The sequence below is a fragment of the Oryctolagus cuniculus genome, chromosome 1, assembly GCF_964237555.1.
Source record: "Oryctolagus cuniculus chromosome 1, mOryCun1.1, whole genome shotgun sequence".
In the NCBI taxonomy this organism is placed as follows: Eukaryota; Metazoa; Chordata; class Mammalia; order Lagomorpha; family Leporidae; genus Oryctolagus; species Oryctolagus cuniculus.
The window spans coordinates 164,161,039-164,174,846 of NC_091432.1; the positions used below are offsets into that span (position 1 = coordinate 164,161,039).

The 13,808-nt window shown below is 52.8% G+C and overlaps 1 protein-coding gene across 9 annotated transcripts in view; it reads left to right on the forward strand.

Moving 5' to 3' along the window:
- Nucleotides 1–278: 278 nt before the first annotated feature.
- SMARCA2 (SWI/SNF related BAF chromatin remodeling complex subunit ATPase 2) overlaps nucleotides 279–13,808 on the forward strand; it is a 201,828-nt gene continuing 188,298 nt past the window's right edge. For 2 of the 9 annotated variants that reach the window (XM_070051401.1, XM_070051420.1), the window contains exon 1: nucleotides 294–431. The gene's annotated coding sequence lies outside the window, so the exon portion shown is untranslated. Of the gene's footprint in view, nucleotides 432–2,108; nucleotides 2,248–2,664; nucleotides 2,805–6,073; nucleotides 6,116–6,750; nucleotides 7,113–13,808 lie in introns of those variants that run through there. The other 7 variants (XM_070051411.1, XM_070051410.1, XM_070051409.1 and 4 more) reach the window with 7 other exon arrangements.

Genomic DNA, 13,808 nt, shown 5'->3' on the forward strand with positions numbered 1-13,808 from the left:
GTCCTCCGCTCCAGGCACAAGCCCGGCCCGCGAGCCGGCGCCTCGCCGACACACACACACACACACACACACACACGCACGGATCCACGCATACAGTAGAGCTGTCTCGCTGCACATTCTTGCACACCGCCCCCTGCTCCCCCCACCGCGCTCCCGGAGTCGCTGAGCAGGCCGAGTGACAGGCGCGTCCCGCCAACCCGCGCCCGGCCGGGCAGGGAGGAGCGGCGCGCGGGGCCAACTGCGGCGCGTCTTCCGGCGCCCGTGGAGGCGGCGAGGGTGGGCCGCGGGGCGGAGCCCGAGTTTAGGAAGAGGAGGGGACGGCTGTCATCAATGAAGTCATATTCATAATCTAGTCCTCTCTCCCTGTGTTTCTGTACTCTGGGTGACTCAGAGAGGGAAGAGATTCAGCCGGCACACTCCTCGCGAGCAAGGTAAATAGAACTTACAACTCCCGTCTCCTCCTCCTCCTCCCTCCGGCCTCCCCGCCGCCGCCGCGCGCGAACCCCTCCGGCACCGCGCCGCCCTCCCCGGCGACTATTCATTATTACCCTAATTATTATTTATTGTGCATGCACGGAGACCAAAACAAACAGGCGGGCCAACCGCCGCAACACACACAAAAAAGCCCGCCTCTTCTCCCCCGCGGGCCTCAGGTGGAAGGCTCGGACGCCAGCTCCCGGGGCGGCTGTGGAAGAGACCAGAAAGTTTCGGCCGAACCTTGCCGTTCTAATAATAACCGTCGTAATGACTGCTTCAGGGGGGCGAGCGGGGCGGAAATCGCAACAGATCACAGCCTTGACCCTGGGTCTGGAGCCAGGGATGCGCTGCCAACTCAAGGTTGCAACACACACGCACACGCACGCACTCGGCCAGGTTGCGGTTCCACCATCCCCTGAAACGTCGGGTGGCGGGGGCTGGGTGGGTGGGTGGTTTGGGGCGGGGGGAGGTGCGACCCTGCATCCCGAGCCGTCTTCCCCGGAAGAGTTGGAAGGGGGACGGGAAAGGAGGGCGGAGGAGCCCGGGCGGGCGGCCGGGGAGCCGAGGAACGCGGCCGCCGCTCGCTTCCCGGGGAATGTTTAAAGGGCTGCGGCTGCGGCGCCGCGAGGGGGGATCGCGCGGAGGAGGCTGCGGCCGCGGCCGCGGGGTTGGTGCGTGCGGCTCGGAGGTGTCACCTCCACTCTCCGCGTCCCCTCGGGCGGGGATGGGGACGCTGACCGTTCAGCAGGCCTTGAGGCAAAGGCGCCGTCCGGAGGGCTTGCACTCGAGGTGCCGCGGGCGTCCTGCCCCCTGGGTACCTGACAGCAGCGCGGGCTCGGGTGCTAAAGTTCGGGTGTCCGGCCCCGGGGCCGCCTGGGCTGGGCGGGCGAAAGGAGGCACCGAAGAAGGAGATCGGAGGTGCCTGCCCGGCTCTGCAACCCTGCCCCCCCCACGCCGCCCGCCCGCCACCCCCACGGGTCTGTTTTCTTTTTGCTCGGCGGCTTCCCCGGGGCTGGCGCTGCGGGAGCCGCGGCCGCGGGGGCGCCGGTGCTCGTCCGGGTCCTAGGGGCGCGCTGGGATCCGGGAGAGCCGCGGCGGCTCCGGGCCGGGAAGGCCGTGATCCGGATAATCCTCTCTGCCTGACTGTCACAAACAGGACCCGCGCGCACCCGGGCAGCGGCGGTGGCGTTCGCCAGGAAAGGGGAAGGGCTGCGGTGGGAAGGGAATGGAGGGGGGTGAGTGACGAGGGCGGGAGGCGGGGAGACCCGGGGAGAGCCTCCTCCCAAGGATGACACGCACCCCTTCCTTCTCGCTCCCTGCGTGCGAGTTTGCCTTGTTCCCATCCCAACCTGGGTCACCCCGCGCCTCTGCGCTGCTCCTCCACCCGGCCGTCTTCCCTCCTCCCGTCTGCGTTGCAAAACACGGCCATGCCATCTGCAAAGGTGTCGCGATGCACTTCCCCAAATAACCAGTCCGGAGCGCCAGCCCCCAGGCGCCTTTCGGCCCCAGGGCGCACGCCGAGCAGTGCCTCGGATGCCCGGCTCCAGGCCTCGCCTCCCGGCCGCAGTCGCGCGGCGCGGGGCGGGGCGGGGCGCAGCAGTGCGGGCTCCGGGGGAGACCCGCGCCCCGGCCGGGGCACTCGCGCCGGTTTCCGGTACACGCGGGGAGATCGCCTCCTGCCAGTATCTGCGCGCTCGCCCCCGCCGCCGCCGCCGCTCGCCTGGATTGCATTATTATTTTTATCCGGGTTGCCGCTCGCTGCGGATGGTGGTGAGCGCGGGGCTTGGCCAGGCTGCTCGCGGGGTGTGGGGGAGGAGGGAAGTTGGACGTGGATCAGGAAGGAAAAAAAAAAGTTTGGCGGGGCTGTGAGTGGGGAGGAGGGCTGGGAGGGGGCGGCGAGCTCCCGCGGCTGGGGCCCGGCGCGAGTGTGTGTGAGTGTGAGTGAGTGAGTGTGTGTGTGTGTTGTGAGCGCCGGGCAGCGCGTCGGGAGCTGCGGCGCGCTCCCCCGGAGCCCGAGGAGGACCAGCGAGGGCTGGTGGCCAGGGCCGGTGGGGGCGGCGTGTTCGAGTGGCTGGGAGTGTGTGTGCGCGCGCGAGCGGCGGAGAATCAGGAAGTCACAGCAGCGAAGCGCACACAGACATGTTTGATCGCCGTGACATGACGCGCGCGAGGGAGGAAGCGGCGGCGGCGGCGGCGGCGGGGGCCGGGCCGCGGGCTCGGGCGCCGGCCTAGGGCTGCGGCTCGGAGGACTCGCTCCCCGCCGCGCTGCGCGCTGCCTCCCCACGCTCCACCGGCGCTGAGCCCCTTTTGTGTTCCGCGTCCCCCAGGTAAGGAGCCTGCGTCGCGGCCGCCGCGGTGTCCCGAGCTTTCCAGCTCTTTGCCTGCCAGCCCCCCTCGGGTCTACGGTCTCGGCTTTCCTGCGAAGTCGGGCTGGCGGGGGAAACGGGTCCTCCGATCGCTGGCGTGGAAAACTTTCCAGTCGGAGGCACCGTGCACGGGGGGAACCGAAGGCCTCGGCGGCCACTGTCGCTTGTCAGGTCCTCGCCCAGGTCCGAGGAGTGTGAGTCGCTGTTGCAGATTCAAACTTCGGGCCTAAATGTGCCTCCAACTCTCGCAGGATTTACGCCGGCAATAAAATAAAGACCCAGAGCTGTCCGCTTGCTCTTGCCGGGCATTTGGGTCTTGTAAGGCGGGGAGGGAGGCTTGGGAGTCGGGGGTTGTCGGGGGTTGTCGGGGGTGTCGTGCAGAATCTCCTTATTCCGTGCCTGCACCGGGTGTTATGTAATGTTAGTAGCACATGGGTGCACAGCCCGGGAGCTGGGCTGCTCCCCTCCTTTGTTTATGTAACTTTTGGGAGAGTTTTCCAAGGTTGACGCCTTTTGTCCCTCTTCCCTAACCCTTGGAGGTTGGTGCTTTTTGAAGAGCGCGGCGACCGGAGTTAGTGATTTTTTATTTATTTATCTTGATTGATTGATTGATTTTTGGAGAGGTGTCACCATTGTCTCCTTTCTGATCCTTAGGGAGGCGTGTATTCCTTTGTATGTGCCCTGTTAGAGCAGAGGAGAGCGTTAAGGAAGGCGTTGGTTTACTGCGTTGGGTGGTTCTTCATAACCTCTCCTACACTACAGTGAAATCTCAGACTTCCAGTCCAAAGGACTTAGAGCTGACACCTGGTGAGGGTGCCTGGCTTGTGTGAGCAGTGAGATCTGTGCTTGTGGGTTGATGAGCAGACAGTTCCTGTTCAACCACCGCAGGCTCAGAAAGCCCACAGCCGGGTGTGCAGGTACACTTCGGTGTCACGTTCAAATGTTGGCAGTAAGATCTCCCACCATTTATTCCCCAGACTGGGCGACTCCCCGAAGCCTAGTGACCAGCTCCACGTGGTAGGCTTCCAGGTTTCCCCCAGCAGGCTGGTGAAGTGCTCAGAGGTGTGGCAGGGTTGAATCCCAGTTGGTGCATTGTCATGCAAATGGAGACACACTTTTTCTTTTCCGAATCTGTTTGCCCTTTTATGCTCCCCTGCTCCTGTGTTTTTTTCTTCTTCTTCTTTTGCCTTTTCTGATAGGCTGCCTTATAACTCACACCTTTGCTTCTAAGAAAAGGGTATTTGGAAACACCTGTTAGGTCCACAAGTTATTTATTAAAGAAGTCTAAGGAAAAAAAAAAAAAAACCAGCTAGCTCGTGTGTCCATCTGTGCCTTGCTGGAGGCTTTATGGGGAGATGTGTGTTGGTAAAGAAGAAATGAGGGTCTGGGGCTGGAGGCCTGGGTGGCCTAGCGAGGAGGGCCTCCTTCCTTGCAGTTCCACCAGTCACATCCCAGCAGCGGCACTCGCTGCCCTGTGGTCGATCACAGAAAATACTCACCGCGAGAGCGTGTTCAAAGCAGCCTCAGATCTTTTCTTTTGTGCGCTTTAAAAGTGGGTTTTGAGCACTTCTCATCAAGTTTCTTAGAAAGTGCTTTGACCAACACCTGAGGCTTAGAATTGGCAAAAAAAAAAAAAAAAAAAAAAAAAAGAGAGAGAGAGAAAGAAAAGAAAAAGTACCTCTGTTTGTGTAATATTGTTAATGCTTGAATTGTGTTGGAAGGCTTTCTGACGGTGCCACTAGCAAGGAACACTTGTGCAGATAATTATTTGAAACTCTCATTTTTGTTTATGGGGAAGTCATTCTACATGCCGGAGTCAAAGCACATGCCCTTCTTTCTTTTCCAGAAGGTGATTGTGTGATCTGTTGCAGAACTGTGATATTTTGACATTGCATTTTAAGGGCTTATTGTGTACTGGAGCAAGCCATGAGAAAGAAACTTCCACGAATTCTCTAAGTGGTGCCGTCCTCCAGTGTTTCCATGGGGTGTTTTCCTCTTTAAGAAGGCTTCCTTTGTACACAAGGCCTTTGTCAGAGTCCCCTAGGTCAGCAGGTTTTTGATACTCCAGAGAAGTGAGACAGGGTGACCTGCTGGCCTGAGGACAGCTGAGTGGTCACTGCCCAGAGGCCAAGGACTCCTTTCCAGCCTTAGCCCGCGCAGGGAGGGAGTGTTCCTGGGACCTGACTTCACCACCACATTTGACTGTTTCTGGTCTAGATGATTAAGGTATGCAATTAGTAGGTTAGCACGAGGGACCTTAGAAAACCCCACACCAGCCCCATTTCTCCTCAGGAGCATTTCTGGTGCCCAGATGAGAAAACTCCCCTGATAGGAGAAAGGCACGCCTGAGAGCTACTTCTGCTTCTTCTTGTGTAAGGATTATCTTCTAAGTTGTCCCTTCTTCTTAAACTTGTGCTTGAGAGGTTTATTTTGGGGATGGGGGAGGGAGCAGGACGAGCCACTGAATTTTCCATCATCTCCGGAAGAGGTCTTATGGATTTAGCTCATTAACAAACTGTGGGCCAATCCCGAAGTAGTTGGCCATAGGAAACGCTGATGGTGGTGTTACTGGGTAGAGTACTCCAGAAGGCCAAGGCCAAGATTGTTTCTGTGTAGAGACCTGGCGATCTTGTACCTACCAGAGGGCAAAGGAGTCTAAAGATCTCTCTGCTCTCCTGCAATCCTGGTGGAAGATAATGTTTACTTGCCTAGGAGATTTATCACCAATTAAATGGCATCTTGCAACCTGGTTCAAAAAGCTTTAGTGCTGTATTACCGTTTACTATGATTTTACTGTTCCTCATGTTTATGTAACATTTTTTCCTGGGAAATGTTTAGGGTACGTTAAGTAGAGTTTTTAAGTAGTAAAAGTTTTAAAGATACAGTTAAAACTACTTGAATAATTATACCTTAGCAAAGCATATAATAGAGCCGATGAAATTAAGGAGATAAGTGGCTGGGACTTTTGAATGTTGGTTGTAAACACCTCGTTAATCACTCATTTGGAATCTTGATTTGGATATGGAATCGGACATTTTTGGTTTCTGACAGTAGTGGTACCCTTTTGGACTTCTGGCTTTATAGTACCTTACTATGTAACTGAAACCTTGTATGAACCTGATATTTTATTGCATATATAAGACTTTTAGGACATTCACACATTTAGTCAAGCTACATGCCTATATAATTTAAAACATTTAGAAACATCACAACATTCTGTTGTATTTTAGGTTGACAAGTCTTATACCAGTATATGACCTACATCTGGGCAAGTAAGTACTGTTTTAGAAACTTATCAGAAACTGACCTATTTTCAGTAAGGGCTGGCCTTTTTGTAAATTGATGAATGGAATTCACCCAGATATTGAAATAGATTTTAAAGTTTTGAATCCTTTATATGTCATTAGGACTCCCTCTTTTTTAGAATCTGAGTTCAGAATTTGGGAGGTAGCCCCTGGTGTTTATAATTAAGAGTGAGATGCCTCGTGGTACACCCACATCCTGTGTTGGAGTGCCTGGATTCAGGTCCCTGCTCTGCCTCCCATCAAATCTCCTGCTAATGGGCAAGTACATGGGTCCCAGCCATTCACACAAAGAGACGAGGATAGACGTCTTGGCTTCTGGCTTGGGCCTGGCCTAGCCCTGGCCATTGTAGGCATTTGGGAAGTGACTCAGTAGACGGGGGCTCTTGCGGCCTGTTACTCTCTCTGCCTCTCAGATAAAAAAAAATTAAATATCATCTTTAAATTGCTGAATTTCTTTCTATTAAAAATTGGGGATTTTAAATTCTGTAAAAGTGCAAAAAAATATCTTTTAGCCATAAAGGGCTGTAACCTGTTGGTTTGCAGGTTATCCAAGGGCAAATTCCATGAGATGACATTTAGACTTTTGCATGTTTCTTGTTTAGGACCATGCCTTTCTTGACCTACTTGCTGTGGTGTATTCCTGTTTCTGCAGTCCCACTGAGAGATGAGTCATCCCGCCTGGGGCTTGAATGTCCACGAGGAAAGCCCTCTCCCATCCTTCTCCCTACACTTTTTTGAACTGGGCACCTAAATAGCTTTGCAAATATTTGCACCTATTATGTGGTTTGCTGTTGTGCTATGCTAAAAAAGCCATCAAGCAAAGTCCAAAATTCTGCAAAAAAAAAAAAAAAAAAAAACTATGTGATTGAGAATTTATGTATTTTTCAAGACTGTACTGGAATCCTTAACCATACAAATAGCCTAAAGAATGTACTGGAACATTCAAACATACAAATAACAAATGGTAAGTTGCACAGGCCATGTGATACAGAGAGGTCACAGTGAGCTTCCTTGAGTTGATGGGGTAGATACAGTCTTTGAGGTGGGGTAGGGTTGCAGTAGGAGGAGGGCGGGCGTGGAGTGATGGGTGCTGATGGCCCCAGATGAGATGAAGTCCTAAGATCACAGGGAGCAACCCTGAGGAAGTTGTGAGAAGACCAGCATACCTGTTTTGACCTGGTTGCCTGGGGCCAGAGGTTCCAGTTGAGGAGAATTTTCAGAAGATAAAGTCAGAGAGGTAGAAAGACTTGACTTCCGGGCGAAAGCCATGCATATTTTATCTAATGTCTATTGGAAGCTTGTCTCTTAGAAGTTGTGAGCTAGGGAATTCATGAGCTAACCCATAGTTTAGATTAGTCTGGTAAATTGTGTATGCAAGTCCAGGGTGGGAGCTGAAGCTGTGGCAGGATCCTGGCCATAATGCACGTTTCTATACAGAAGCTCACAAGGTTCTTTGTTTTATTTGATCCATATAAAAATTGAGGTTATCACTGGCCGTTATGCCTGTTTTTGTAGGTGAGGAACTTGAAACTCAAAGTGATTGACCCTTTTATGAGAGGCTTGTAAATGACTAGTGTCTTTTTTATAAATTTTAAATTTTTTGAAGATTTATTTATTTGAAAGAGTTACAGAGAGAGAGGGAGAGAAAGAGAGAGATCTTCCATCTACTAGTTCAATTCCCAAATGGCTGAAACAACTGGGGCTGTACCAGGCCAAAGGCAGGAGCCAAAAACTCCATCCAAATCTCCCATGTGGGTGTAGGGGCCCAAGCACTTGGCCATCATCTGCTGCCATCCCAGGTGCATTAGCAGGGACTGGGATTGGAAGTGCAGCAGCTGGAACTTGAACTGGCACTCATATGAGATGCTGGCTTGGCGGGTGACACACAGCTCAGTCCTTTGCACCATGATGTGGGCCCCTATTGTCTGTTTTGGTTACAGTGGGCTTGAAGGGTCAGTGTTGAATTTTATTGCTACTATGACAATCAGGGCAAGTTGGGTATCTTAAAGATTGCCCATTGGGGCCAGCACTGTCGCGTAGTGGGTTGAACCTTTGCCTGCAGTGCTGGCTGCTCCACTTCTAATCCAGCTCCCTGCCAATGTCCTGGGAGGGCAGCAGAGGATGGCCCAAGAGCTTGGACGCCTGCACCTACGTGGGAGACCTGGAAGAAGCTCCTGGCTCCTGGCTTTGGATCAGCCCAGCTCCAGCCTTTGCTGCCATTTGGGGAGTGAACCAGCAGATGGAAGATCTCTGAGTCTCTGTCTTTCTCTCTCTGTAACTTAAGAAGCCCATCATATTACTTCGATTCACTCAGCATGTAATGATTCAGTTTATTGCTAAGAAAAAGTGTGCTGTTACATCCAGAAGGCTTTATTTTAGTTAAAAAAGTATTTAATTGTTATCTGAGAGTCACAGAGAGACAGACCCAACTCCCACCTGCTGGTTCATTCCTCAAGTGTCCACAGTGGCCTGGAGCATAGGCCCAAAGCAGGGATCCAGGAACACCAAGCAGGTGTCCCATGAGGATGGTGAGGACCCGGGGCGCTGAGCCATCTCCTGCTGCCTCCCAGGGTCTGCACTGCATGAAGCTGGAATCAGGACCCAGAGCCAGGGATGGAACCGAGGCACTCTGATAGGGCACTTGGGTGCACCAAGCAGCCTCGTACCATGAGGCCAACCCCCACCCCAACAGCCAGAACTTTTAGAACTTTCAGACTCTGCTTCTATATGATATCAGGATCTTGATGTACCGTAGCTCACAGGAAAGGAAGAGGCTGTCCTGAGTCCTATCAGCAGCTCAGATGAGGTTGCCCTGTAAGAACGCTAAGGTAACCTGGAGCGCACAGGTGTAGGTGGACGCGTGGGGCGTTGCCACGAGTTGCCGTGGTTCGGGCTGCCATGTTTCACAACTAGCTTTTATTGGTTTGGTTTGCTGACTTGTTTTGACTAATTGCCTAGCAGTCTAGGTTCAACCGAGTTTGAGAAGTGCTAGTTACCTGTGATGGTTGCTGCTGATTATCTTTGGAACTACCAAGGTGTGCGAGTCCTGAGTGAGGCTTTGCTGTGGGTCTTGGTTGAGGGCCGCAGGTGCTTTACAAGTGTGGTTTTATAGCCATTCTGTCTTTTGGGGACCACCGCGCTCCTCACTGAGTGCTCACTGAAGGGTCTCAGAGGTCCCCACCGCGCAGGTGGGAGCTCCTGGTATCTCTGGGGTGGGGTGGGGGTAGGGGTAACACTGAAGAGCCAGAGTCCTGTGGAGATAGTGCTGGGGACTCAGGGACACAAATTTGCTGCCACGTGTGTGTTGTCACCTTCTGGTTTGCACCGAGCTGCCTCAGAGCCTCATGTCCCCAGGCCGTTTACTTAAAGTAAGGGCAGCCGCTTAGGCCCACCTCCTTTCTGTCTCTGATTGAAAGATGAAGCAGGGTTCACAGGAGCCCCGCGAACAAAGTTTTAATCCAGCACCTTTTTCAAGAGACCTACGTGGCTCTGAAACGGATGGTCAGCTTGCACGAACAGTGGTGAGACAATGGAGGAAAGGCTGTCCGGGCTTTGCTTGGTTGCGAGATGGCAATCAGGAGGTGAGAGCCAGGGCGAGTCTTCTCCGTGGCACGAATCCTACTGGGCACAGTTTACAGTTGCATGTCCCAGACGAAGAAGCAGCGCGGGCCGTGGTCATGTTTCACCACCTCTCAGGCAACCCTGGCCCCCAAGCAGGAGCCCTCCAGAAGGTTTATTTCCTTTCTCTGTGGGGCTGTTCTCCTTGCCCACTCCCCGTTCCCCCAGTGTCCCGGTTCCGGACAGCTTGTTACCTCTTGTGGGCGACCTGTCCATTTATTGAGAAAGCTACGGGGAAAACTTAAGCAGCAGCCCCTCAGGTCTGGGGCGATGTTCTGAATCAGCCCACAGACATGAAAGGAACTCTTATCTCACCTATCTCCCCAGCCTTAGCGTTCGTTCTCCTGCAGGAGCCAGACAACCTGAAACAGGCAAGGTTATTCTTAGGGACTGGGCTGCTCCTGGTTTTTATTCCTGGTCTTCAGCCTGGGCCTCTGAATCCCCCTGTGAAAAGTGAGGCTGGAGGTCTGAGCTTCCCGACCCCGTGTGGGGAAGAGCCGGGGAAGGTGAGTGCTGGGCCTGGACGGGCTTCCCCGCATTCTCCCTGTGGCCAGAAAACTTTCTTGGGCTTTCCACGGAGTCTGCTCTGAAAGGCTGGCCGCCTCCTTGGTGCTTGCCCTCATTCCAGCCTCCCTCTACCCGTCTAAGCTGGAAGGGGCCCCTGCCGCCCTGTGACTGTCGGGCCTCTTCCTTCTTCCCCTTCCTGTGTCCTAGCATCTTCTGCCTTTTGTCCCTTGTCGCTGTTTATGCTGCAGTCTTGTTTCCCCATCGGACTTGCAGAGTCCGGCGGTGAGCCCTCTGGTCATTTGTGTCTGCCTTACGTGTTACGTGCCTCCCGCCCAGTGGACACTCGGCAGGGTTGGGACTGAGTAAGTGCCGTGTCCTCCAGGGGTCTGATGAAACATCCTTCTCCCTGGGATTCGCCCTACTTCTCCAGGTCGTGGTCAAGTCTTACGTTCTCACACCCAAATCTCAGTCTTTGCAGAGCACCTCTCCCATGGTTTCCAACTGCACTCCTTTGCACCCCTGCGCCGTGCTCTCCATCCTCCCGTGGATGGCCAGCTGTTGGGCGCAGCAGTTCAGGGTTGAGCTGGGAATCCAGACAAAGCATTCTATTTGGGGTCTCTATTCTGGTACAGTCCTGACTTTGGGAAAGCCACATTGTCCCTTCCTGCCTTCCTGCCCTTGTCCCTCATCCTTACAGTGGGACGTGTGACAAAATGTCTCTTTGATTCGAGTCCCTGGAATTATTCTGTGGGCAGGTGTGTGCGTGTTACTGCACACGTGTGGGGGTCTTCGTGATCTCTGTTGATTGCAATTAGACAGGGAGGCCTGGGTTTTGTCATGGTTGCCATGGTTGGAGTGGTGACCCTTAAAATTCCATGAAGTTGAACTCCTTTTAATATGCAGATGGGTGTGCTAAGCTTTTCAGCGAAGAGAAGCTGAGGCAGGGTGAGGGTGGTGTGTGGAGTTGTGGGAAGCTGTGGTGGGGGGGTTATTTTTGAAAACACACACTCCCTGTTTCTAAAGGCAGGAACACAAGGGCATGAAGAAGACTGTGTACTGCAGAAAAATTCTTGCCAAGGAACACAGAGACCTGGCCCTCAGGGAATCCTGGGCTTAGGTAGAGGGACACTTCCTGGGGGATGAGAGGGGAGCCTCAGCCTGTGGGTTTGGGTGGTGGCTGTGCCCTCTGCCCCCCTTCCCCCAGGCACATTTTCTACATTAGGTGAGTAATGGTGGGACAGGTCGTTCTTTCCTATAACAATGTAAACCTCCCTCCCCACACAAAGTAAAAATAGACTGAATGCCATCCCATGGACAGACCTGCTGCAGCCCCATCCAGGTTATGCGGCCCCTCCTCCCGCTCCCCTACTGTGCCTGCCACCACCACCCCTACCCCATCTGCCTTTCCTCATTAGTGCTCTGGGGAAGAAAGAAAGGGCAAGGATTCCTAGGGCTCTTGGCCTGGTTGGTTGAGGAGGGAGTTGAATGGGCCAGTCTTAGACATTAAACCTTCACCATGCTCGGTTAGTCATGGCCTGCTCCTCTGCCTGAGACTTGCACCTCTTTGTCATTTGCCACCCCAAGTGTTTCTTTATACCCTGAGCAAGTTTTATCATGTACTTGAACTGCAAATAAAGTTGCCACCAGAAATGAAGAGGAGGAGTAAGAGGCCAAGGCTACAGGCCTCACTGTTGTGTAGGGATCCTCCTCTTGTGTTGACTTGGGTCATGGTTGCCAGGAAAAGATCCTGCAACAGTCCTGATTGTTCTGTTCTGTTTTCTTTCCCCCCTCCCTCTCTCCCTCCTTCCCTCCCTTCCTTCCTTCCTTTCTTTGATTTATTTTAATTGGAAGGCAGAGAGAGAGAGAGCAAGCGAGCGAGTGAGTGCTCTTCCATCTTCTAGTTCACTCCCCAAATGTTTGCAACAACCAGATCTGGGCCAGCCTGGAGTCAGGAGCCAGGAACTCCCTCTGGGTCTCCCTTATGGGTGTCAGAGACCCAAGGACTTGGGCCATCTTCCACTGCTTTCCCAGGTGCATTTGCAGGGAGGTGGGTCAGAAGCCGAGCAGCTGGGACTGGAACCAGCACTCTGACAGGGTGCGTGCAGCAGCTTAGCCTGCTCGTGGGCCCCTGGCAACTCTAGTTTGCTATGGAAGTCCATCAGTGAACTCTTCCAGACGCATGCAGCAGGGGAGATGGGACTCGAATCTGGGTAGGCAGGTGGAAGGGACTGTTGGGATACTGCCTTCCTGAATCTATAGGAAGCGGAGGCTCCAGAGAAAAGCAGTTTTCCCAGAGTCCCAGCATCGATGGCATCCCTCACATCAGAATTCAGGTCCCGGACTCTCAGTTGCGAGGGTCCAGAGCCCTATCAGTCATTAGCTGTGTAGCACAGGGCCAGTTTCCTCATTTGATGAACAGTACTGTTTCTCTCAGCCATACACATTCATTAAAACCATGCATCTGGGAGCTCTCATTAAATACTTTCTTATGTAACACGTTCCTATATTAACGTTCCACTTACATGCCTGTAATTTTCCATCTCCCTTGTAGTAGGATTTCCCTCTAGGAAGTTTTTAATAGTTTCCTTGAACAAAAACTGAGGAGCATTTTTGAGGGATTGGTATGCAAGTGATGACAGCATTCTCTGAGATTCCTAGATGAAAGTGATAATGCATGTAGACAGTGGTCTTATGGACTAATATTTATCAAAATAGGAACCTTCAAGAGTAGGACTATCATGCTAACGAACTCCAGTGTTTGGATGCCGACTTGGGTGTGTTACCATAAGTGCTATGGAGGCCATCTCCAAGGAAAACTGTAACAGGAAGTAAGCAATTTCCTTTTAGTCACTGCAAAATGAAGGGGTGTATTAGTTTGCTGATGCACATGAAAGAATATTCTAACTTATAGTACCCCTGAATTGACATCAGCTTCCTAAATTTAAAATGCTGACTGAACATGTGTGTGTGAGGGGGTGGAAAGCAAAAAACAAAACAAAAAAAATGTTACTTCTGCCTGCTTTGTTAATCACAAAGAATAAATAATAACATTTGGCTCTCTAGTGATTTCAAGGCTGTAATTCACCCTGGAAGCTCCCCCGCTGTTTTAGAAACAACTTGTTCTAGGTTCTGGTAGCCCAGTCTTGGATCCTCTGCTTATCATCATCACCCAAAGTAGCCTTTTCCCTAAGCCTCTGTTTGAGCCCTCATTATTTACCGGAGTGGCCTTAGGAGAATTGTTTATGGAACACACCTCAAACCCTGGTTCCTCTTGATTTTTTTTAAATTAATTTATTTATTTGAGGCAGAGTTACAGACAGAGGGAGAGGCAGAGAGAAAGGTCTTCTCTCCACTGGTTCACTCCCCACATGGCCACGACAGCCGGAGCTGGGCCCATCTGAAACCAGGAGCCAGGGACTTCCTCCAGGTAGTATTTAGGACATCTTCCACTGCTTTCCCAGGACATTAGCAGAGAGCTGGATTGGAAGTAGAGCAGCCAGGACTTGAACTGGCGCTGCAGGGGGCAATTTAAGCT